General features: G+C 36.3%; 1 pseudogene; it reads left to right on the top strand.

The window, feature by feature from the left end:
- The first annotated feature begins 12731 nt into the window (after positions 1-12731).
- On the top strand, positions 12732-15645 carry LOC138309637 (uncharacterized; annotated as a pseudogene).
- Positions 15646-24870: the final 9225 nt, after the last annotated feature.

The raw sequence follows: 24870 nt of genomic DNA, 5'->3' as shown, positions 1-24870 counted from the left end.
ACAAGAAAAAGTTAAATTTTCTGACCTTTCGCTTTTTGAAGTAGTGTAATTATATCATCTGTTTTATTCCACAATTACATCCTCAAACAACCACTCAGGAGATGTACACAATTACATCCTCAAATAACAACTCAGGAGATGTACACAATTACATCCTCAAATAACAACTCAGGAGATGTACACAATTACATCCTCAAATAAAAACTCAGGAGATGTACACAATTACATCCTCAAATAACAACTCAGGAGATGTACACAATTACATCCTCAAACAACCACTCAGGAGATGTACACAATTACATCATCAAATAACAACTCAGGAGATGTACACAATTACATCCTCAAATAACAACTCAGGAGATGTACACAATTACATCCTCAAACAACCACTCAGGAGATGTACACAATTACATCCTCAAACAACCACTCAGGAGATGTACACAATTACATCCTCAAACAACCACTCAGGAGATGTACACATATTCTTGTCCTTCTCTAAAGGACCACTACCTTTACGAAATGGTTATCAATTTTTAAAACGAGGTCGATAATTTTGTAGAGTCGCAAAAGTTATTATTTTACCGTTAATACTACATTAATCATTACGTTCTGAGCAATTAAATTAAAATGAAACAATTTTAATAACGCGGGTCGTTTTATGTTTCCCGCCGTTGTCCTATAATTTTCTCATGTAAGTTGACTATCACTGCGCCAGACGGCAAAACTGCGAACTGAATCTTCACTGTTATCATATATCACGCAAGGAAATCTTGTATTTGCTTAGTAGTTGTAACCTAATTAATAGAGAGCGCAGCGAACGGGCCCGAACTCTTGTGATATAGAGCGCAGCGAACGGGCCCGAACTCTTGTGATATAGAGCGCAGCGAACGGGCCCGAACTCTTGTGATATAGAGCGCAGCGAACGGGCCCGAACTCTTGTGATATAGAGCGCAGCGAACGGGCCCGAACTCTTGTGATATAGAGCGCAGCGAACGGGCCCGAACTCTTGTGATATAGAGCGCAGCGAACGGGCCCGAACTCTTGTGATATAGAGCGCAGCGAACGGGCCCGAACTCTTGTGATATAGAGAGCGCAGCGAACGGGCCCGAACTCCTGTGATATAGAGCGCAGCGAACGGGCCCGAACTCCTGTGATATAGAGCGCAGCGAACGGGCCCGAACTCCTGTGATATAGAGCGCAGCGAACGGGCCCGAACTCTTGTGATAGAGAGCGCAGCGAACGGGCCCGAACTCTTGTGATATAGAGCGCAGCGAACGGGCCCGAACTCTTGTGATATAGAGCGCAGCGAACGGGCCCGAACTCTTGTGATATAGAGCGCAGCGAACGGGCCCGAACTCTTGTGATATAGAGCGCAGCGAACGGGCCCGAACTCTTGTGATATAGAGCGCAGCGAACGGGCCCGAACTCTTGTGATATAGAGCGCAGCGAACGGGCCCGAACTCTTGTGATATAGAGCGCAGCGAACGGGCCCGAACTCTTGTGATAGAGAGCGCAGCGAACGGGCCCGAACTCTTGTGATAGAGAGCGCAGCGAACGGGCCCGAACTCTTGTGATATAGAGCGCAGCGAACGGGCCCGAACTCTTGTGATATAGAGCGCAGCGAACGGGCCCGAACTCTTGTGATATAGAGCGCAGCGAACGGGCCCGAACTCTTGTGATATAGAGCGCAGCGAACGGGCCCGAACTCTTGTGATATAGAGCGCAGCGAACGGGCCCGAACTCTTGTGATATAGAGCGCAGCGAACGGGCCCGAACTCTTGTGAATAGAGCGCAGCGAACGGGCCCGAACTTGTGATATAGAGCGCAGCGAACGGGCGCGAACTCTTGTGATATAGAGCGCAGCGCGAACGGGCCCGAACTCTTGTGATATAGAGCGCAGCGAACGGGCCCGAACTCTTGTGATATAGAGCGCAGCGAACGGGCCCGAACTCTTGTGATATAGAGCGCAGCGAACGGGCCCGAATCTTGTGATATAGAGCGCAGCGAACGGGCCCGAACTCTTGTGATATAGAGCGCAGCGAACGGGCCCGAACTCTTGTGATAGAGAGCGCAGCGAACGGGCCCGAACTCTTGTGATAGAGAGCGCAGCGAACGGGCCCGAACTCTTGTGATAGAGAGCGCAGCGAACGGGCCCGAACCCTTGTGATAGAGGTGTCTCGGTATCGTTATTCTATGTAAATCATACAATATAGGAGATTTCAGAAAAGATGGCGATGACGTCACACAAAGGTACATCCGGGCGCTCAAAGGTACAACTCCGTATATCTACACATAAACATAGAGGGAACACAGCCGCTTGGGATGTTTGTTTACATTTTATTGTAATAAATAGTACGACACTCCGAGAACTATTGCGTTATTTTAATTATAAAAAGGGTAAATAAAGATATTTAACAAAAATATTTAGATATAAACATGTTGTATTCATATACTTTACTCTGTTTATATTCCATTTTCGACCGCCACGAGAAAAAAACACGGTCGCCATTAGACCTACGTATAAATATTGACAGAAGTTACAAAATTGACAAAAACTACAAATTAAATTCCAAGTTTCCCCAAATATTATACTGACATTTTAATATGCGATTAATGTTTTCAAAGTCTAACTTGGTAAAACACCTTACGATGTGTGATAATGACCAAATTAAAATTTGCCTCGTAGATCACCCCAAGCGCACGGCAGCCATTACGTACGGTACTGCCGAGATCCCGAATTTCGTCATTTTTCAGAGTCACAAAATTATGTATTCTGGTTAACTTTTTCGTCAGAAATTTTGGAATTTAGTTTATGACATTCAAATGAGTCATTTTATAGTTACTTTTTATCATATTTTAAAACAAAACTTCGAGTATTTTAGGATTCTCGAAGCCGTGCGCAATATGTGTCCTGGTCGGCATTTATAGTAATTACTATCTACCTATATTAATATATCTAAATGTAGTCTATCTAACATGTATTCAAATTATTTAAAAGTAATATCACCTCAATATGAACTTCACATAACGGCACATGGAATAAAAATGGCTAAAAATTAAAAAGTAAACTCATGAAATTGAACGATTTCACTATTTTATTTTTCGAGATATCGGCAGCCATACTGTACGTGTACGTGCGTACATGTACACATACATCTTTATTTATGTGTAACAGTGGTTTATACCATTCATTAAAAATAATATATACATGGGAAATAACGAAATATATATATTTTACAAGTACTTATTGAGATATGTGTTGGTAATTACGCATAAATAGTATTAATTTCCCAATTATTGGCTGTTACCCGAGGTGATCTACCAGCGAAGCCATGCACGAGCGGCCGTGGTCTAGAGCTGGCCAGGTGGTTTACATTTCGTTATATTTATATTAATTAGTGTTATGAACAGATTTTTCGTGTATAAAAGAAATATGATACATTGAAATCAATTATCTATTCATAACTTTTTCACAACATGGATTTCTACGTGTGAACAAAAAGCGGGTACGTGTGACGGCCCGGCACCGCTTCGCAAGCTGGCTTCAACACTAAATCTACACAAATATAAATGTCTGTAACCTCTGAAACAATAAGAAGCTATTTAAAAAATCAGAATTTGCAAGTATGAAAGTGTATACTTTTGCCAGCGTATCGATTGTGTAGCAGGGATGTACATATCTGTTATTGTTTTTATTAGTCGCCATACTGTGTTTGTACCTTTGAGGACCCGGATGTAAACTTTCTGTGACGTCACGCCATCTTTTCTGAAATCTCCTATATGTAGAGTTTGTAAAACTTTCTAAAAAATCGGAAACAGGAAGTCAACACAAGATCCAGCATCGCGCAAGACAGTATCCATATTCACACTCTCGCGTGATTACAAAATCACACTTTCGCGTGAATACAAACTAGTAACACGTGGAACAATTCTAAATGAAAACATTAGTGAAAGATAAACCTTTCAATTTATTATTACCTGAATCTAACAATTACATTTTGTCCTGAATCTTAACTTAAAAGCTGTTTTACGTGAGCAGATGCTTCGGAATTTTCCGCATGCATGGCAATGGAGAATGACGCTGAGATATAATTTGTAGCCACAGTCACGTAATTTTTGCAGTGAAAGTAGAAGTATCTTGTGTTAAATATTGTTTTTCTTGTTATAAACACAATTCCAGTAATTCACCGAAGCTATGATTTTAATAATCAACAAAACACATGTCAATATCGATATGACCGATGGGTCAAGGGAGATAACTCTTTCGCCGTTAGAAATCCTTTATTTACCTGTGATATTTCGAATAAGTAATAGTTAAAAAAAAAACGAATGGATTAACTGCAGTGCTCTCAGAAAGGCTTTGCCTTAAAGATGCTTCACCGCCGACAGAGCATAAATGATGTTAATCACTTGAACAATAATTGGTGTTTAATCGTGTATATATGCCTAATTAACACAAAAAATAATATATAATCATTTATTTCGCCTTTGGTGCATGTGCAATCAGTACTTCATTCCGTACATGATATAGTGTCAAGGATTTTTTTCGGGATGCAATTAATTGTTTTTCATATTTTTAACTTGAAGGAAAATTAGAAGCTCAACTTTGGACATGTTATTAACGTACATGAGTGCTTGAGACGTACGATCGATTTTGTACGATAAAGTTTAAGGTCAAGGTCACAAACATAAAAAACTACTTTTTTGGAACGAAGTTTAAACGTTCATAACTTCATGACCGTACGCTTTACGTCGCCCATGCTTAATTATTCAGGTAGATCCTGACATCGCGCGTGTTTTTCTCATTTTATGTTATCAGAGATTATGTCAAGGTCAGGAGTTCGATACCGGGTCAAACAAAGGTCAAAAACGAAATTTCTTACAGAAAAGTTTTTAATTTTTGATATGAAAGTGTATTTCCTCAGGATTATGTAAGATAAGTTTCAAGGTCATGTGATTCAAAAGGGCGGAGATATAGAACTTTGAAAAATGGCGATTTTGGCGTTATCCGGCCAAAAATGCAGACGGTTTCAGGGCCTTTAACACTTATCACACGTGCTTGAATTTTTGCATATACATAGCATAGACAGATGTCTACACAACGTATGCCTTTTCATTGACCTTGACCTTCATTCAAGGTCACAGGGGTAAAAATCCTATTAATCTTTAAACGACTTCATAGTAATAACAAAGAGGACTAGAGACCTAATATTGGGCCTGTGGCATACTTGGATGAAGAGCTAATAAGTATGTTCAAATATATTACCTTAATCTTCATTTAAGGTCACAGGAGTGAAATAGGCTGGGATACATTGAAAGGACTTGAGACCATATATTAGAGCTGTGGCATTCTGGGATGCAGGTCCAGTATATTTAAATGAATGACATTGACCTTTCAAGGTCACAAGGGTCAAATAGGCTGAAACATATTTAAACGACTTCTTAATAATACAGCAACGTCTTTGATTTCCATTTAAAACAAAATACTTTATTCTAGCTGTTTTCTTTCTTGATTATGCTGCATTCAAACTCTTTCTTATCTTAAACACGCATGGTTAAACTTGTGTAAGCCCATTTCTATTTTATGTGAGGGGATGTTGTGTATGTATGAATGTGATAAATCTACATTTGGTGGTCAAAGGGAGATAAATTTATCTCTTAGTGTACGAGTTATGCCTCTTGGTCTAAGATTTGTCATATACGAAAAGGAGAATGAACTGGACTTGGAACCAAACAAATGTGTTCTTGTGTTATGAAGAATCAAGACATGTAGAGCGAGTTCCCCAACCCAACCTCACTTATATGACACAACTGTAACCTACTAAACCGTGTTCAAGTGGAGCACTGCCTCCGGAAATCACTCGGGCACAATTTTATATACTTTTTGTAGATTTCCAAATATTTTATGCGCATATGTGCAAACATAAAGACCATTCTAAATATCTACCGTACCATTCACAAGACGTCGAGCCCACAATTTTTAGACTTGCCGTATAAATTCCCTCCATAAAGACCTTTATTTTCTACGTGTAAAAATACTATTGCCTCGATATGAATTTGATATTTTATACGGTTTAGTTTTATTGCCATGCAGGTTAACAATATAAAACAACTGCTATAAAATGCATACAAACGTTTTAATAATGATTTGTATGATCATTTCTTTGCTCTATTAGCAGTAATAGGGATCAATTGTAGCTCTAAAGACGATACCCTTTTCTGTCTTTTTAGCTACAATATTGCAGTTAATTTTACGGTGCGGTTCTTTTATTATCAACATGTACATTTGTATCAGAATCAATACTTTCTGTAAGTTTGAAATGTAAGATATCACAATATGACAATATCAATAAACTTTTCCAAGACTTTTCAATTTAAATCCTATTAAAATAGGAAACTTGTTTTTCACACTAGACTCCCACATATTGGCTCTTTTGGAGATCATGTACCGTTGCACAAACAGATTTTTCAATATGCAGCTGAATACAATGTATAATAATCATTTAATTCGTACGATTGTTTTTATTCGTTCGCTCGTTATTCATTCATTCGACTTAAAAAAGCGAAGGGAAAAAGGTATTAAAACAATCGTTTGTTCAATAACATTACTTTAACATTAACTGGATGGAAATCCCGTGTTTTGATTGCGATCAAATCTAGTTATTATTATTTTCATCATTTCCACAAAACCTTCTTCACACTTTTTCTCACGAACGGAACAGGGTACGAGGCTAACATTTGGACATGTTATGTACGTACATGAATGCTTGAAACGTACGATCGATTTTGTACGATAACGTTCAAGGTCAAGGTCACAGACGTAAAAACTACTTTTTTCGAACGAACTTTAAACGCTCATAACTTCATACATGTATAATGTACATCGTCCACGTTTAGTTATTCAGACAGATCCTGACATCGCGCGTGCTTTTCTCACACCATGTTATCAGAGATTATGTCAAGGTCAAAATGATTCAAAATGGGGGAGATATAGCACATCAACATCGGAATTTTTAGTTTTATTTGTCCTTGCGGCATACGTTTCAGCGCCTTTAAACATGTATATACAGTGTTGATTTTTCTTATTTATGTCCTTTGACTTTTGTTTTCAAAAGTGATGGATTTTAAAGGGGTTATATAGAAAAATGGCGGAAATATAGCTCTCCAAATATGGCAATTTGTACCATTTCCTTATTTTTTTCCGTAATTTGTGAGCTCGTAGGGCCTTTATCATTTAAAGGGACAATTCAGTCTAAGACAACATTAAAATTTGTACAAATATCGGAAAAACCCCTATTCTAATGGAAATTAGATCAGTCGGTTTTACTGTGATATGCCAGAAAAGCCCATGGTGGTGAAATGTTCAAACTCGCTCGCTATCCCGCCATTACACATTGTGGTCGAACATCTTGTATGCCGAACCCTTTCCCTTGCTCGTAGAGTAATGCAACTTTTGTCTAGAACTGCTCAAATCGCTCTGACAGTAGTGTGTTTACCTTATTAGGTGAATTATCTTGCCTCAAAATCATTTCATCACCTCCTTAGTGGTTATGTAGTTCATTTGTTTAACGTTCGTGACTTTGGCTCGGGTATGAGTAATGCGTACATATTGTACCTGCTTAATCGTATTGATCAACGATTTGTAATTACAACGGTATCAATTAAAATACTAAACATTGACGTGGAATTTGTCAATATTTTGTGTTATATATTTCATAAGAAATGTAGAACAATACATTTATGCCATAGTTTGCTTCTTGGTTATGTAAAAGAATTAACCTGAGTGAATTGTCTCTTTAATGTAGGGTGTTTAATTTTTGTAAATGTAGACATTGGCATATTGTCTGTACAGGGTTATCATTTCAAAGTCATGAAATAGAAAATGGCGGAAATACAGCCCTCCGAATTTGGCGTTTCGTTCATTTTTTTAACGTAAATTTTACCGTATTTTATGAAATTTCCAAGAGAAAGGTTTTGAATTGGATGTGAAAGGACATGCTCTTAGACACATAAAATGATCAATTTCAAGGTCATATGATTCAAAATGGTGAAGATATAGGACATCAAACATCGAAATTTTTATTTTTATTTGTCCTTGCGGCATGTGTCAGTGGCTTTAAACCTGTATATACAGTGTTGATTTTTCGTACCGATGTTTGTATGAACTTTTGTCTTCAAACATTAAGAATTTCTATAGGTTTTATAGAAAAATGACGGAAATACAGCTCTCCAAATATGGCAATTTGTTCCATTCCTTATTTCATTTCGTTATTTGTGAATTTGTATGGCCTTTATTATTTAAAGTGAACAGTCGGGCAAGGATGGCTAAAGTCGGTAAAAATGGTGTGAATGTATCCAGTATAATTTCTTATGAAATAGAAAAATAAAATTTCTCGCCAAAATCTGTCTGCGTACGAAGAAATTAATTTAAAGTATAGGAATCCTAAAACGTCCTCCCGGCTGACTATGTCCGTGGTTACATTTACACGCAGCCTCGCTTTCAATGCTTTCAACTTTCCTTTACTTTAATGGTCAGAACTGGGAAACGTAAGCAGAACTTGGCCGTTGTATTAATATGTGAGAACTTTTGGAAGGCCAATGAACGCATTTAGACTGGTTTTCTTTGCCCGACTATTCACTTTAATGTAGGGTGTTGAATTTTGTTACTTTAGAAATGTTTTGAATTGGATGTGAAAGAGCATGCTCTCAGGCACATATATTGACCACTTTCAAGGTTATATGATTCAAAATGGCGGAGGTATAGGACATCAATTGATTTTATTTTGTGCTTTGGATGTTGTGTATGTAGTTGTACGAATGTGATGAGATAACATTATGTGACTAAAGGGAGATAATCCTCTAATACTGATACTCTAATTGTACGAGTTATTCCCCATTGGTCGAAGATCTTCATAAAAAAAGGAGAATGAAAGTCGAGTTGAAACACCCATATGTGTTTTTGTTGTGAAGACATGTAGAGCGAGTTCCCCAACCAAACCTCACGTCCATGACACAATTGTAGCTTGGTATAGCGAACAACCAACTAAATAATTTTACGTAGACCAACAGTGTTAAAGTTTGTTTAAGTTCTAAAAAGTATGGATCCTTCAGCTCAAACTCCAACAAGGATAGCTATATTGAAATCATGCGTATCCTGAAATTCTAGGTTTTTAACCTATTCATTAACAAAATTGGTATTTTGAACCTTAATCTCAATCTGAATTTCCAAATTCATATCATGATTATCTAAGAATAATTACCTGCCAGAAAAAAATTTACTTTTGAAATTCATAATTAGCCAGCCAATCAGCGGCCGGGTTAAAATTCTATCCTGGGCTCACAGGGGCCATTTCGAAGGTCTTTTTTTTTCATTTAGTTGGTAAGGCCCTGTACCCAACTTGAATACTTTTCGAGATGATTTAAGTTCTACATGTGCAAGTATATACGAATACTACATACATATGTTTGCGTTAATACACGTACATGTGTAGCCACACCGCATCCATGGGAGGCCGTCCTTACGTGACTCTAGCTGTTAATTGGACGTACATTTAATCAAACAAACAAACAAACTAATGTAATGCACAAACCCAATAACTGACAGGTTTAAAACCTCTAATGTGTGTGGCAGAGCTGTCACCTGTGTTTAAGCAAATTTCCATTTAGGACCATTTTTGCTACTACTCAGGTTAATTGAAGCCATCAAAATTCTTTATTCATTTAACATCTTAATGTATTGCCCGACCCATCCATTAACTGATGCACCCTGAATATATCCAATCAGCAGTTTCCGATGCATTCACCTTTCTATGAAATCTTCTGCCCAAAAGGGGATTCCCCAAAATCTATTTTTTCGGTTGGACAAGACTACTTTCGTAAGAAACGATTTTTGATTAATTTAGTGAGATCGTTCGTTCATTCATTCAATCGACTTGAGCGAAGGAATAGAGTATTAAAGCAATCGTCTGTTCGATAGCATTGCTCCTAAATTATGTTACGTGGGCACGCGATTAAAATAACAAAGTAAGTTTTTTTTTACTCGTGTACGTATTTCATATCAAAGGATCTTTGTTGTTTATGTCTGTCCAGATCAAAGCCTGCAGCTCGTTAATAACGTAATTATCAAACATGTTGGTTATCATACAAGTATTATTATTGGTTTTTATTTCTATTCAGCATCATATTTGGTATTTTAGCGCTACTGTAAATATATGTGTACATGCAGTGTGCTTAAACACAAAAGCGATGTTTATGTTGACCGTATGGCAACATCCTGGATATTCCATGGGTTACTATCATCGTCGATATATCCATCCCTGGACTATACCATAATTACATTGAAGGCTCTGGATCTGAACACCAAAAGAACCCAACAACGGCACATTGTATGACTTAAGGTTGGGCGTCGTTCCATACTTTTGAAAATCGCGCCAATTCATTTGACGCTATACCGGAAGTTGCGGAGGTTGTTTTGAATTCCAGAATGGTTTCCGATACGCTACGACATCACACTTGGATATTTTTTCAATAGGTGAAAATTGTCAACATATAATATTGAATGTTTAAAATCATTAAATAAATCAAATAAAAGCAGTGAAGTGAAAATTATATGCTATCTCTTAGGTTTTTGCGGTCCCTGTCGTAAATGGGAATGGATTTTTAAACACCGGAAGTGCCGTTTCGTCGCTATAAATCATTAGACGGGGACCCGGCCGGACCGAAATTCCGGAATTCTAAAAAAAATCGCATACGGATTTCCTTTAAACACACAATTTGGAGAAAATGATAAAAACAAACAGACATAAACCAGATATAATATCACAAAAACGTATGAACTGATGTGGAATGTTTTTTTGCGGCATGATTTTCAAAAAATAGTAAAATATAAACCCATCTTAGCACTAGATGAAATGGGGGTAGGGTTGCGAGTTACAAACTTCAAGCTTACAAAATTGTGAAATTTTGATCGAGGACCCCGTGTTTTTATATGATATTTGAAAAACATATTACCTTGGGCATATCATATACAAATATTGTGAAATTGACATGGGTTTTCATTTCCTTTTTGGCCTATTCATTGATTTTTTACGGGCGAAAATATGGCAAAACATGGCAATTACGTATAGAAACGGTCCTGGGAAATAACAGAAATTAGTTAGCATTTGTAAAAATAAAACAGTTTTGTATATTGTTCTATCGTAAGAAATTTAGGACAAAAAAATCAACAGGATCGAGACTACATTCACCCTAATATTACAGAAAACATAATTTTATGAATTTTTCTATTTTCTTTCAGCAAATTTGCATGGATGGTATATTTCAAGCTCAAATATCTCAAAAAGTAGTTCGAGAACACCCATTTATCTTTACAGATTTGAAATCTACATGAAAAATCCAAGAAAATAAGACCTCTTAGAAAAAAATGACATGGGTTTTTCCAAAAGTATGGAGCTACCTTAAGGTTGGGCGTCGTTCTCCGAAATCCGAAGTACCAATTGGCCTCTGATTGGTTTTATTTCTTATATGTCTTCAGTTTTACTACGAATTTGTCCCAGAGTGGATATGTAGTTTTATGGCAGTGATAGTAACTCCTAAAGTATAGAGATTGTTGTTATGATGCACAACACATTCAAAACCAATACGCCCGGAGGGTGCTGGAGAGGAGGTAACACGCGTGATACATACAGGAAATTAATAATTTTATGCAAATATTACAAGGCCCTTACATAACATGCTGACATGGATCAAAATACATGAACATGACAAAGTATTACACAGCTATCATCATATATACATACGCATACTTCTCTTTTAAATTAGTAAAACGAAATTGTGTAAAAACATATATTTGATAAATCAATACGCTGACTGAATATATGCTGATGCAGCGGCTATTGAGATTTCCCAATTCTGTGTGTTGTGTGTTCTCTTTCAAGCTGTCAAAAACTGTCACGTGAAAATTAATCATTTTTGTTTTAAAATTATATATTCTGTTGTTTCTCATAATTGTATCCGGTAGTTGATGTGTGCACATGATTCGTAAAGTCTAGAAAAAAAAGGTCCTATAGTATCATTTATACCAGGTTAACACTGTCTGGGATGCAAATATTTCAAAATATGGCTTTTTCGTTGTTACACTTCTTTGTAGGTGACTCCAATACAATATTTGCTGCAATAAAAGATAGCAGAAATTAGAATACCTCTTTTGGACGATTAAAATACTAGAGAAGGTGGACTATAACATAGAGAATACATGGTTTGTATCTTACAATACAAGGTTTATTTTGGTGCGAGACTTAGGAAAGCCGAGATGACGAGGCTTTGCCGAGTCATCTCGGCTTTCCGTGTCGAGCACCAAAATAAAACTTGTATTGTAAGATACAAACCATGTATTCTGTTTATCCTGCAACCATTATGACATTCAAAACGAAAGCAAATTGACAGTTATTTACTTTGTTTCGCTCGAAGCGAGACGCTTCTTTGATGCGGAGATAAAGATTCATTCACTTAACCGAATGAGAGTGTACTCCTTTTTACTGCCGTGGGAAATAAATAAGCGCATTCACAAACAGTACCCGTAATATTCTATTCAGTTTGATATATCACTGAAAGGAAATGAAAATACTCAAATAACAATAAATACCTATTAAAGAATTACTTAGCAATACATACCTTTGCCATGAGCCAAGAAAACGACGACACCGCCATACGAGATTTTCGATATCGTAAAAATGACGTCATTTCGGTGAATGTGACGTCACGTTTTAGCGGGACTGAATGACGTTTCATTCACTGGAAGGTTCAAGTTTGGGGTCAAGTTAGAAAAAGTTCCGTCAGATATGGAACAAATTCACGTGATCGTATTAACGGATAAAGCATTTCGTATTGACGGATAAAGCACAGGTTTACCCGGCAGTAGTTATCGGTCAGTATGTGGGACAGTTGCAGGATAAAATTCAATTTCAAGCAAGTAAGGAGAGGAGTTGGATGTCCTCTTGACATTTACAAGTAAGGAGAGGAGTTGGATGTCCTCTTGACATTTACAAGTAAGGAGAGGAGTCGGATGTCCTCTTGACATTTATAAGTAAGGAGAGGAGTCGGATGTCCTCTTGACATTTATTGTTAAGAAATAAAAACAATAACGACTGAATAGTAAGCGCTTTCGCCCCATTTAAGGGAGCTCTTCAGACTGTTTATTATAAATATGATGGTGAATAAACAGTCTGAAGAGCTCCCTTGAATGGGGCGAAAGCGCTCACTAGTCAGTCGTTATTGTTTTTATTTCTTATAGATTTCATCCATAAGGATTTTTCTTTAAATTTATCATTAGTATTGTTATATATATATGATTTTAAATATTTATATATATATTTTGATTTCAGTGAACTACTTAAAGTATCATATGCAGAAAAAGATACTGCTAGAAGTTATTCAAGGCCAAGTGATGGTGATAAATTGTGGCCAATCACAGTTGAGGACAGTAAAAACAAGAAAGTCAGAATCCACTACATTGGTGAGTTTTCATATTGATTTATTTTATTTACCAACAGCAAGGGTAAGTTTGGAAATGTCTTTTGAGTTTTTCTAGGGCTTGTGTTTTATTAGTTTAACATCCTTCATTAACAAGCCAGGGTCATGTAATGACGTGGCCAGGTTTAATCTGGAGGAGTAAAGCCGGAAGTACCGGAGAAAAAAACACACAGGCCTGCGATCAGTAACTGACAAACTGTCCGCTTAACATAGGATTTGTATTTGTAACTCCAGCGGTGGATATCGATGGACTACATGATGATGATCATCGGGTCATGACACAACCTTTACCACTCCCTCACGGCGTGCAAGCCCTCGTAGTTATTTTCTATATAACTGTTGAAAAATTCTCAATGCGAACCAGAACAGACCTTAAGAGTAACTCCGTAGCCGCCTAGATGATTCCAAATCAGAAGAAAAGTATACTGTGTCTAGACTATCGTTATGTGATGGAGACTGGGATGAGTTGCTCCATACATCATGCTTAGAAGATCACTCATGTTGAGTTTCTAAGGGTGTGATTTTTGGTATATACCATTTAAGTGCATTTTACTGTGATATAAAGATTGATTAAATGTCTAAATGCAGTTTGAACTTGAACCCTATATCAATAGGACATTACATGTGACTAGCTATGTGCTTAGAGGGATGAAGTTCAAAACTCCAGTCTGATACATGTACATGTACATGTACACTTTTAAAGAATTGGAGAATCCATATATACAGTCTATATTTATCTACATGTACTAGCTATCACAAAAATAGTAAAGAAGGTGATAATGCATATTTTTTTATGTAATGTCTTTTTTATCTGCCATATCTGAATTTTTTCATGTGGTGAGTTAATACTGTAATTGTATCAAGTTATCCCAATTAGTAACATGGGTATGTATATCATTTACAATATTTTTGTGTTTTCTGCAGGCTGGCCAAAAACGTTATGACGAGTGGCTGAGCAGGGAGGATTTGGTTCAGAACTTAGTGTATCAACCAATACACACTTGCAAAACATACTTGTCTGTAAGTGTTTTGTTAATTAGCTCATTACTGGTTTAAGACCCATCTGAGCTTATATTTATGCGATATTGTGTCATCGCAGTTAGTCATGTCTGATGGCAACAACAAAATGCTGCTGTCTGTCTTTTGATACTTGTAGTCTAAGCAATTGTCCAACAGAGGTTTTAGTCAGTAGCGCATCGGTTATGGGATGGGGGAAAACGAGATACACGAAGTTATTAGTCACGCGCAGGGGTGGTGGTTGGTACTTCATTGTTTTGGTTATTGTTCTTGATAAAAGAATAATATTACAACGCCAGCAATGATTATGAAGTCTGACTAGATACGGAGAACATGATCAACACCTACCTGATCAAGGGGCTAAGATAAACTCAGAATATGATTATGCCCAAAATAATTTAAATTGATGAGATGGTATGCTTTGCAAATACCAAAGCTAAAGGTCACTGTGACATTGATTTTTGTAATTTTAAGAATTTACTTGTTTTTTTTTTTCCAGACTGCTTTGATTGCATATGAGGGATAGATATTCTTCATTTCTCTTTTTGTCCGGTTATTCTTGTGGTTTGTTAATTTCTGATTACTGAATCAATATCTGTTTATCATAGGTTCATTGATACATTTAATATAGTTAAGCATCAAATACTCCTATTCTAGTCTTTGTCCCATGCAGGTCGCAAATTAAGGAGCGCTTAGCCAAGTCACAATCGACAGATTCTAGGATTATTCTTCGGAATTGGCGAATAACTGATATGGAAGATTTCAAGTCTCTTCAAGAACATGCAAGCGTTTATAAGGTTACAACACACAGGATAGTGTACCATATCAAAAAACGTCAGAGTCTAGAAACACCACTTGGTGTGGGATGGGACTATAGAGTAATAAATGAATCTGGAGACAATTTTTATGTAAAAACAGAAACAGTGAAGTTCTGGATGTATAAGCGCCAACCACTTAAAGAATACATAATTTTTCCAGACCATAAAGTGGAAACGGCCATTGACAGAGGCGTTTGCCTAACATTCACGTTTGTGATGTGTGCAGGAAACAATGCGTTCCTGTGCAAGTTGCTTAATAATGATTTGCTGTGAGAAAATATGTTTTACATGTAACAATCTATGATGTAAACTATGAAAGGCAGTTTTGTAATGTTGTAAAACTAAATTTCACTCCACTAAATTTCAGTCATATCTATATGTATATTACAGTAGGTAATTATAAATTATGTTTATTAGCAAATATGTTCTTTTCAATATTCTAAAATCAAATTTTTGGAATAAGGGTATATCTGACAGCATTTTTCAATATATTCAGTTACTTGAGGATCACCTAAATGTATCTTTTATTGTTAATAATCAAGAGATCAAAAATTTGAAAACTATTCTTCATAAGTTGAAGCAAAACGGATTGCAAGCATGCAAAAAAGGTGGCAGACAGTACGCAGAATTCTTAAAGACGTTGAAAAAATCAACTTATAACTGGAATGTATCATTAGATCGCCACATTTTGCAAAAGAAACTTGAAGATTCTACTGAGAAAGCACATGAGCTTGAACATAAAAACAATACATTAACCGAAACTGTACGTTTTCTACAGAATGAAAATCAGGTGTTAAGTGGTAAAGTAAAAAATCATAAGAACATTGTGCGAGATAAAAGTGAAAAAGATGAAAATAACTGTTCCAATGCAAGTTCTACACGAGGGAAAAGGAAGTTGTTTGAAGATTGTAGTAAATCTCATCAGTCTAAGTTACGAAAAACAGAGGTAGAAAAATGCAAAAGTGCCTTATCTTTTTTACAAGAGAATGGATGTCAAGTCACCTCTGTCAACATATTACGCAATGGAAAATGTGAAAGCTTGAAACTTTTTGAGAGAACTAATGATGATGGCAAAGGGACGGGTATGCAGGGGGATATAGAAGAACTCAATATGTTGATATACATATTAGATTCGTTTAATATATCCCAGAAAGCTTATCATGAAGTATCTATGCTTTACAAATCACTACCACGGAGTTACAAGCTGTCGCAGTATATTATTGCAATGAATAGCAATTTCAGTATTACGGATACTCCAGACGGTTGTGGAGTTCAACAATCCTTGAAAGAGAGACTTCCGGTTGTAGTTGAAAAACTAATGAAGGATAATTCCAATTTTTCTGAAAATGACAATGTGCTGCACATCAAAATTTCTGGAGATGGAACAAGAGTTGGAAAACATTTAAACTTGGTAAATGTGACATTTACAATTATGAATGAATCGAGATGTGGATCGGCACAGGGGAACTACCCTCTAGCAATCATCAAAACTCCAGAAAAATATGAGGAATTACAATTGGGTCTGTCGGACATCTGTAGTGATGTAAAAGATATGCAGGGCACAGTTATACAGATAGCACACAGAACATTTACTGTAAGAATTTATTTGGGAGGAGACTACAAGTTTCTTTTGACATCCGTGGGGATATCATCTATACAAGCTGAATTCACTTGTATTTATTGTAAATGTGGAAGGAAAGAAAGAGGAAATCTATCAAAACACTGGTCAATGTCAAGTGCTGATCAAGGAGCCAGACTTGGTTACTTTGAAGAATCATCTGGAGGAAAGAAAGCGAACAAGAAAACTTCATTCTCAATGGCAAGGAAGCCTTTGTTTGAAAATATACCTTTGACAGATGTTGTCATTGATACATTGCATATGTTTCTTAGAATAAGTGATAAGCTTCTTTCTCTCTTGATTACAGAAATCAGAATGCTAGATAATATTTCATCAACTTCAACTTTCAGAACAGGGTTAGATTTAGAGAAATTTCAGCATATGAAATGCTTCGAAAATATTTTGCAACAACTTGGGATCAAATTCAATTTTCACATCAACAAGGAAACCAACAAACTTGAGTATTCAGACCTTCAAGGCCCTGAAAAACATGTATTGTTTGATAAACTGAAGATATCCGATTTGCACTTGGATAGCAAAAGATCTGAACAAATTCAAGATATTTGGGATAACTTTGTCAGTATTATGTCATTGCTGTCATCAGAAGATCCAGATCCAGATACTCTTCATAGACTTGTAGATGAATGGAGCAACTTGTATGTGACAGTATATCAGTGTCGAGACTTTACACCGTACATGCATTTATTGAGAAGCCATGTACCTGAACTTGTGGAGAGACACAAGAACATTGTGAAATTTACGCAGCAAGGCCTGGAGAAGGCAAATGACAACATTACAAAACAGTTTTTCAGAGCTACTAATCATAAAGGAAATGCAGCTTTAAAGCAAATTATTGAAAAGCAAAACAGGATGTTTGCCCTTGAGAAATGTCAACGTCAGAAAGAAAAACAAACAATCTGTACAAAGTGTCACATTGAAGGTCATCGTAGAAACAAGTGCCTTGAAAATACTAATGTTTGAAAATCATTCCCTAGATTTCAGAATTCACCAGTGTCAAATAGCAGGCATGAGTTTTATGTCTACCTGCTCGAGTACATATTTTGCCACATAAAGATTTCATAAATTTTATGTGTTTTATGACCAAACTAGTTAAAGGAACTTTGAAAAAGAAGTAATTTTATATTTCAATTACATGTATCTGTTTATCAGTTGTTGGACATTTCAATCTATATGTGATACATGCCTCCAGGTGGATTGTGATATTGTGGTCACATTGAATTTTTTGTGTGTTTGTCCTTTTTTAATTTGAAGACCTCCGAGGTCTTCAGCCTTATGTGGTTACATTTCCTTTTTAATCATTGCCAATCAAATGCTTACGAGCAATTCAGTCGGTGTGGGCGTGCTATTCAAACGCAGTCTTGATCCTATGGAAGTTTACTCCTACGCCGCCCTGTCGGTAGATTACTGAACTCGGAACTCCTCGGATGTATTCCGAATGGTCATAATGGCGGATTCGGAAGTCATCACGGTGCATTGTGGGTAGATTGTATTTTTATTATTATTATTATTTATTTATTTTTAGATTGCTAAACGCTTTCCAAAAGAACATTTATTTGATTATTTTTCAACGGAAAGTAAAATAAATATAGTCACGAGTACTTTGCAATCCTTAAAGCAATATCGTTAAATTTCGGAAATAGTCGTCGACTCGAGTGTTTTGCGAAGAAGAAGGCGGGAAGCGCTGTCAGGTGTCCAATTCTGCATCAAAACTTTTTTTACGTAAGTATAAATGTATTGTTTTGTGCTCTGTCGATATTAAAATTGAACCTAATTTCGTTAAATGTTTTGTAATGTTAACTTTTTTCATGCCAAATTGTAATTGTTATCGTAGAACTACAATTTTAAATCGTGTGTTCCTAAATCTGTAGCATGATCAGCCGCCATGACACTTGGTTGAAATGAAAACATCGTAACTTTACGTAAGCAGTATAATATATTATATAACAACCTCGAAATTTTTGAACGTGTGATGTCATTCTGCAAGAGTATTTCGCTATAGTGTTTCGTTCTTACAGCAGGAAATGTAGTTAATTTTATTTTAAAATCGATTAGACATTTCGCCCCACGCGCACTTGGCCGCCATGACACTTTTTTTTTCATGCATGATCATGATCAGCCGCCATGACACTTATTTTGAAATGTAAAAAATCGTAACTTACGTAAGCAATAATCTTGTATATAAAACTTAGCGACGTGTTTTGAACGTGTGTTTGTTGCTATTGTTTTTCAACATAACGTTACTAGCTAACTGTTAAGCTACGATCTGATCTGATCAACCAAGATTCGCACCACGCAAACTTGGCCGCCATGACACTTTTCCCAAACTTTTTTTGTTAACCCGCTAACCGCTTCGTCTTTAGTATGGCATTATCCATACTACCCGGTATAATCAATATAGCATATTTTATGAGTTGCATGTCAGAGTGAATGTTTATTGAGAATTATTGGAAATAAAGATCGGGAAGAATGAAGATGTCAATTAACATCTGAATCCCGGAGAGAAAGAAAATAAAGATTGGGAATAAACCTAACAAAGTGTTTAGGTCCCGTTGTGTGTGTGTGTGTGTGTGTGTGTGTGGATTACATTATTTAAGTAATTATTTGAGTAGACTCCATTCACTATTGATTAAAATAACATTGTTGTGTTAATTATGTTACACTTATTTTAAGTTGTTCTACAAGGTTCGCCATAATGAAAACTTGAGAACTGAAGTGACTGGTTTTGTTATGATTTGGTTATGTGTATTTTACCATGAAACTTTCTGAGATTTCCACGTTGGTGATATTTATTTATTATGTAAGGTAAGGTCAAGTTGGATTCTTAATTGTATCATACTATTGAATCAGGCAAGTTTTAGACTTGTGTACGAGATTAATTCACATTATATCTTATTCTCTACAAATGCATAGATATAACCTATCGCAATGAGACATTTTTGCACTTGAGTAAAGACACAGTAACAGAAAAAAACACCAAGTGTACGTTAAGATATTAAAAGTACCAAAGTAAAATTGGTTTGACAGGCTTCCGGCTTCGTCAATCCTCAATACTCAAGGCGTTTACTATGACTGACGTTATATCGACCCCTGCACTCAGAACAGAACAGTTAATGCAGTCCTTTGGTGTACATCAAAGGAGCCATATAACGGTACACTGTGGTTAACTGTACATGTGGCATTGAAGTTGGGCGTCGTTTTCTCTGAAATCCTCAAAGGAATTTTCTGCAGGTCTATGATTGGTCAGGTTTTTTTTTCTCCTGAACAACCTTCCATTTACAATGAAATAGTCAAGGGGTATATATAACGTCAGTGATAGTAACCCCTGGAGTATCGAGGATGGCCTTCGTCATGTTCTTCCGCCTCGGCATGACACAAAGTCATAATACTTCCAGCTGCGCACGCACCAGCTAGATTGCAACTGTAAAATTTGTTATTACATCTTTTATCCCGTCTTAATTCTAACAATCAACCTATGAGTACAATAACCTTGCTTCCAGTGTACTATTTTGTAATTGCCGATAAAAATCGGGAAGATATTTTTTTACATGCCGCAATTACCAGGGAAAATAGAAGTTCGCACGATTGCGGTTTTTCATACCGGTATTTTACTGTGGTGGTTGAGTGATAATTAATCGATAAAGGGATAATGAGGAAATGTAGTGCATGTGCAATCCGCGAGAGAATAAAGTATATTCGTAACGATAGCGGCGTGATAGTTGTGATAGACAAAATCAGTTCTAATAAGGTGTCATTTGTATTAGAGAGAACATGCCTGATACTATAACCATATTCAAAGTCTTTTTGGTGTTACTTGAAAATATGACAAATGTACCGGTTCCATTGTTTTACTTCTATTTTACCATCTTCCTTTGACATAATGTTCTTAATATTTTTTCTTCAACCACTTGTTAGTTTTTTTTCGTTTTGTTTTGTTTATTTTTTTTTTAATTTGGGGGGGGGGGGGGGGGGTTTTAATGTTTTTATTTTAAGTAACATCCTTCCATTCAATATTTAAAGAAGTAAATTATACTTTTGGGAATATTTCAAAAATTGTCTTAAGACATAGAACATACATTCGATATTAAAATATAATAGTTCTGGAATTGTTCTTCTTAAAACGTTCGACTTTTGTCAAATTGGTTCAGTGCTATAGATGTAACAGATCCTTTGCCGGAGTAATTTTCGCATATCGTTTAAAGGGACAATTCATTCTACGAGAACATTAAAATTTGTATATATATCGGGAAACCCCCAGTTCTAATGCAAATTAGATCAGTCGGTTTTACTGTGATATGTCAGAAAATCCCATGGTGGTGAAATGCGTGTGAAATATTCAAACTCACTCGCTGTCCGCCATTACACATTGTGGTCGAATATCTTGTATGCCGAACCCAGTCACTTGCTCGTAGAGTAATGCTACTTTTGTCTAGAACAGCTCAAATCGCTCTGACAGAAGTGTGTTTACCTTATTGGGTGAATTGTCTTGCCTAAAAATCATTATATCACCTCCACAGTGGTTATGTAGTTCATTTGTTTAACGTGCGTGACTTTGGCTCGGATATTGGTACAGCGTACATATTGTACCTGCTTAATCGTATTGATCAACGATTTGTAATTACAACGGTATCAATTAAAATACTAAACAAATGACGTGGAATTTGTCAATATATGTTATATGTTTCATAAGAAATGTAGAACAATACATTTATGCCATATTTTGCTTCTTGGTTATGTAAAAGAATTAGCGTGAGTAATTTTCGCATATCGTTAATGTGTAGCGGTTCTAAACCATGCAAGTCACATCATCCAACATTTTGTGCTTGTATATATGCCTTCACATAAAATAAGTTGACAGTAGATATAGCAAATATTTACCCAATTGCGAATAAAAAGCAACTATACAGTATTGCTAAACAAAAGGCAGAAAGGACCTGTGTAATCATCTTGTAGGTTTCTCACGGCATCTTGGTTTTGTAAATAAGGAGATTCAGCTCCTTAAAATGTCAAAGCATTATCCAGAAACATGGAAGTCCGTCTAATTAAGTAGGTTGTCTTGAAATTGCCAAAAAATGACAATAACATTGTAGTTGCTACAGCTTACAGTTCATACCATCCTCGATACACCAGGGGTTATAATCACTTATGTTATATCCACCCCTGGACTATCTCGAAGTAAAACTGGAGGCAAATGAAAACACCGATAATTTGATCTATTGATGTACATTAATTGAATTTTTATAAATGTACGCTGTGATTGACTGCACATGTGTGGCTTTGAATTTGGGTGTTGCTCTATTCTATTATCCTTAAATGACGTCGACGCACGCCTGTGATTGGTCAGATTTTTTTACCTGAGCTGCCGGAAATGCAAAAAGTATTTGAAACAAATAATAGTTACCATTTACCAATCGAGAATCATTTACAGTACTTCGTCTCTGTTTTGTTTTTTAACATGACGCAAAACTGGACAGAATGGCTATCAGGAGTGTGTGTGGTCATAATTATGGAGAGAATACTTTAAATACACGTTAGCCGAAAGGTGTCGCTGTCGTCTGTTTCCCGCGAGATTCGTGCCATTATCACCTTAGTCATGGTAACACGAGATTGTTCTTTGACAGGGCGATAATAGCTCTGGCAGTTTTTGAATATTCTATATAGCATAGTAGGATAGAACTGTGGCAACGTCATTTAACTGTACTCGTCGAAATACGTCTCATGAATATTCAAATTATTGCTTGAGATTGTAAAATTAGTTGACGCTGACCAAACTTGTTGACGTCTTAAACGCGACTACTTAATGAACGACTCCGCCAGTGGTTACATGTAAGTAAAAATTGCAATGTTTTAACTCTGATTCCCTTTGAGACTCACGTGCATATCGGCGCATTCGATAGACGTGTTGATTTATCATTTTCGGGGAGTCCGTATTAAATTACTTAGCCCTTAAAACCAGGAATATGACTGATAATAGCGACCAGACTCACCAAGCTGTCTGGTACATTTAGTCTTTTGTATGATATACAAGTCCACAAATGGCAGGGGTGGGCGGTATAAGACGGTTGTCGAATTAGCGGTTCGTTTGCACCTAGAGGAATTAACTTGGTTAATAATGTCTTATTAAAGTTACAATAAGTGCCATAAATTGGCGAACATATTGACGTGATATTTTTCTCAAGCAGTCTATTCCGTCTTTGAATATTGCAGAGCTAGCTCCCTTGCATGTAAGTATCCGTTGTAACGTCATTACTTTGTGGGCGCCATTCACGATTTCCCCGAAAACAATGACGTTTCACTCGCAACCACATGATGTCACTATCAATACCTATCCACGAGAGCAGATTACTCTGTTATTTGCAAAAACAGAATTGAAACCCATACGACTTGATGGATTAAGATATCAAAATCATTTGAACGGACAGACAGACATGCATGATGCCTTATATAAATGTATGTGTTACAACACCGAATTAATACACAGTAAATTTATTGTTAGTATAGTGTATCTTTAAGTGGAAAGATAAATGCAGAGTTCACTTAAAAATTACTGGAAAAACTTTGTTTCATGGTTTGATCATATTTACTAATTTCACTACATTGTATATATATTGATAAAATATTGTTTAGTAGTACTAACAAAATCATTTCAAGCTCTTAATTAAACTTGTAAAATTTAAACCTATGTATTGTAAATATTGTGTTTCTCAAAATATTAGTAACGGTTGGTTGTGGATAACATATTAATGGCTTTCCTGATTAGTAAGCACGCAAATTATACATGTGATAAAGGCAGGGATTCCAGATAATTACTAGTGGCCTACTAGTTATAATTTAATTATAATGTCATCGTTTCTATCTCGCGGGCTCCACGTCTCGTGGGTCGTGAGTTCTAATCCAATGTGGGGCAGTTGCCATGCCCAGTCGTTGATTGGTGGTATTTCTCTGGGTACTCCGGCTTGCATTACCCTCCTAAACTTGGCACGTCTTTGGTGACAGGACGCTCAAACCAAACCAAACGTGAGCTATCGAAGTGAGACATTTTTATAAACAAATTGATGGCTTGTTCAATACGATTATGTAAATCAAGAGGTACTATACAATGTTTTAAATGAATACGAAACGTGCTGAAATTAAAGTAAACCATGTACAAACAAATAATATGTCTGACATAAGTTAAACAGGAAAATTCGTAAATGCATTCCAAGGGAGGCAAACCTCATAACAGAAATTAAAACTATACAGTAGACATTTCAATCCAAGGGAGGTAATCGAAGAAACACGTTCGGCGTTTATATACAAATACAAAACTTGTCGTACTTTCGTTATCATTTCTGTGTTTACCACATTTAAAAAGACATACAACTATATCAGCCTCCCCAAAACTAATACATACAATGTACATGTAAAAATAAATTCGATGAAAACACACTAGGACATAGTACAATTGTAAAAGAGATTGTAGAAGGCAGTCTGACAGAAATGCAGACAATAAATCTCCTAAAAAATACAGAACTGGTATCAACAACATAAAGAAGCATGTAAAAAACATTGATGTTGTAAATTTTGTTTATTATGTTTTCCAAACTTGAACTAGGTAATTTTCAAATTTATAAATGACACAAGCTTTAGCGAGTGCCTTTTTCAAAATTTGCAAATCAAATAACGAGAGTTTAGATAAACATAAAAAACAATGGTCACACGTTGGGGAACTTTTTTGTCCCATAACTTTATATTAATACCATACTTTGGTGATCAGCTATTTCTGTCCTACATTCACTCAGGGAAGCTACAATGAATGTAATACCACCCTATTGCGTCATCATATCTTTCCACCATTAGATAAATATAATGCCTGGTCAGAGAGTCAAT

The sequence above is a fragment of the Argopecten irradians genome, chromosome 15 (genome assembly GCF_041381155.1).
Source record: "Argopecten irradians isolate NY chromosome 15, Ai_NY, whole genome shotgun sequence".
Classification (NCBI taxonomy): domain Eukaryota; kingdom Metazoa; phylum Mollusca; class Bivalvia; order Pectinida; family Pectinidae; genus Argopecten; species Argopecten irradians.
This window is presented reverse-complemented; position numbering and strand designations above follow the sequence as displayed.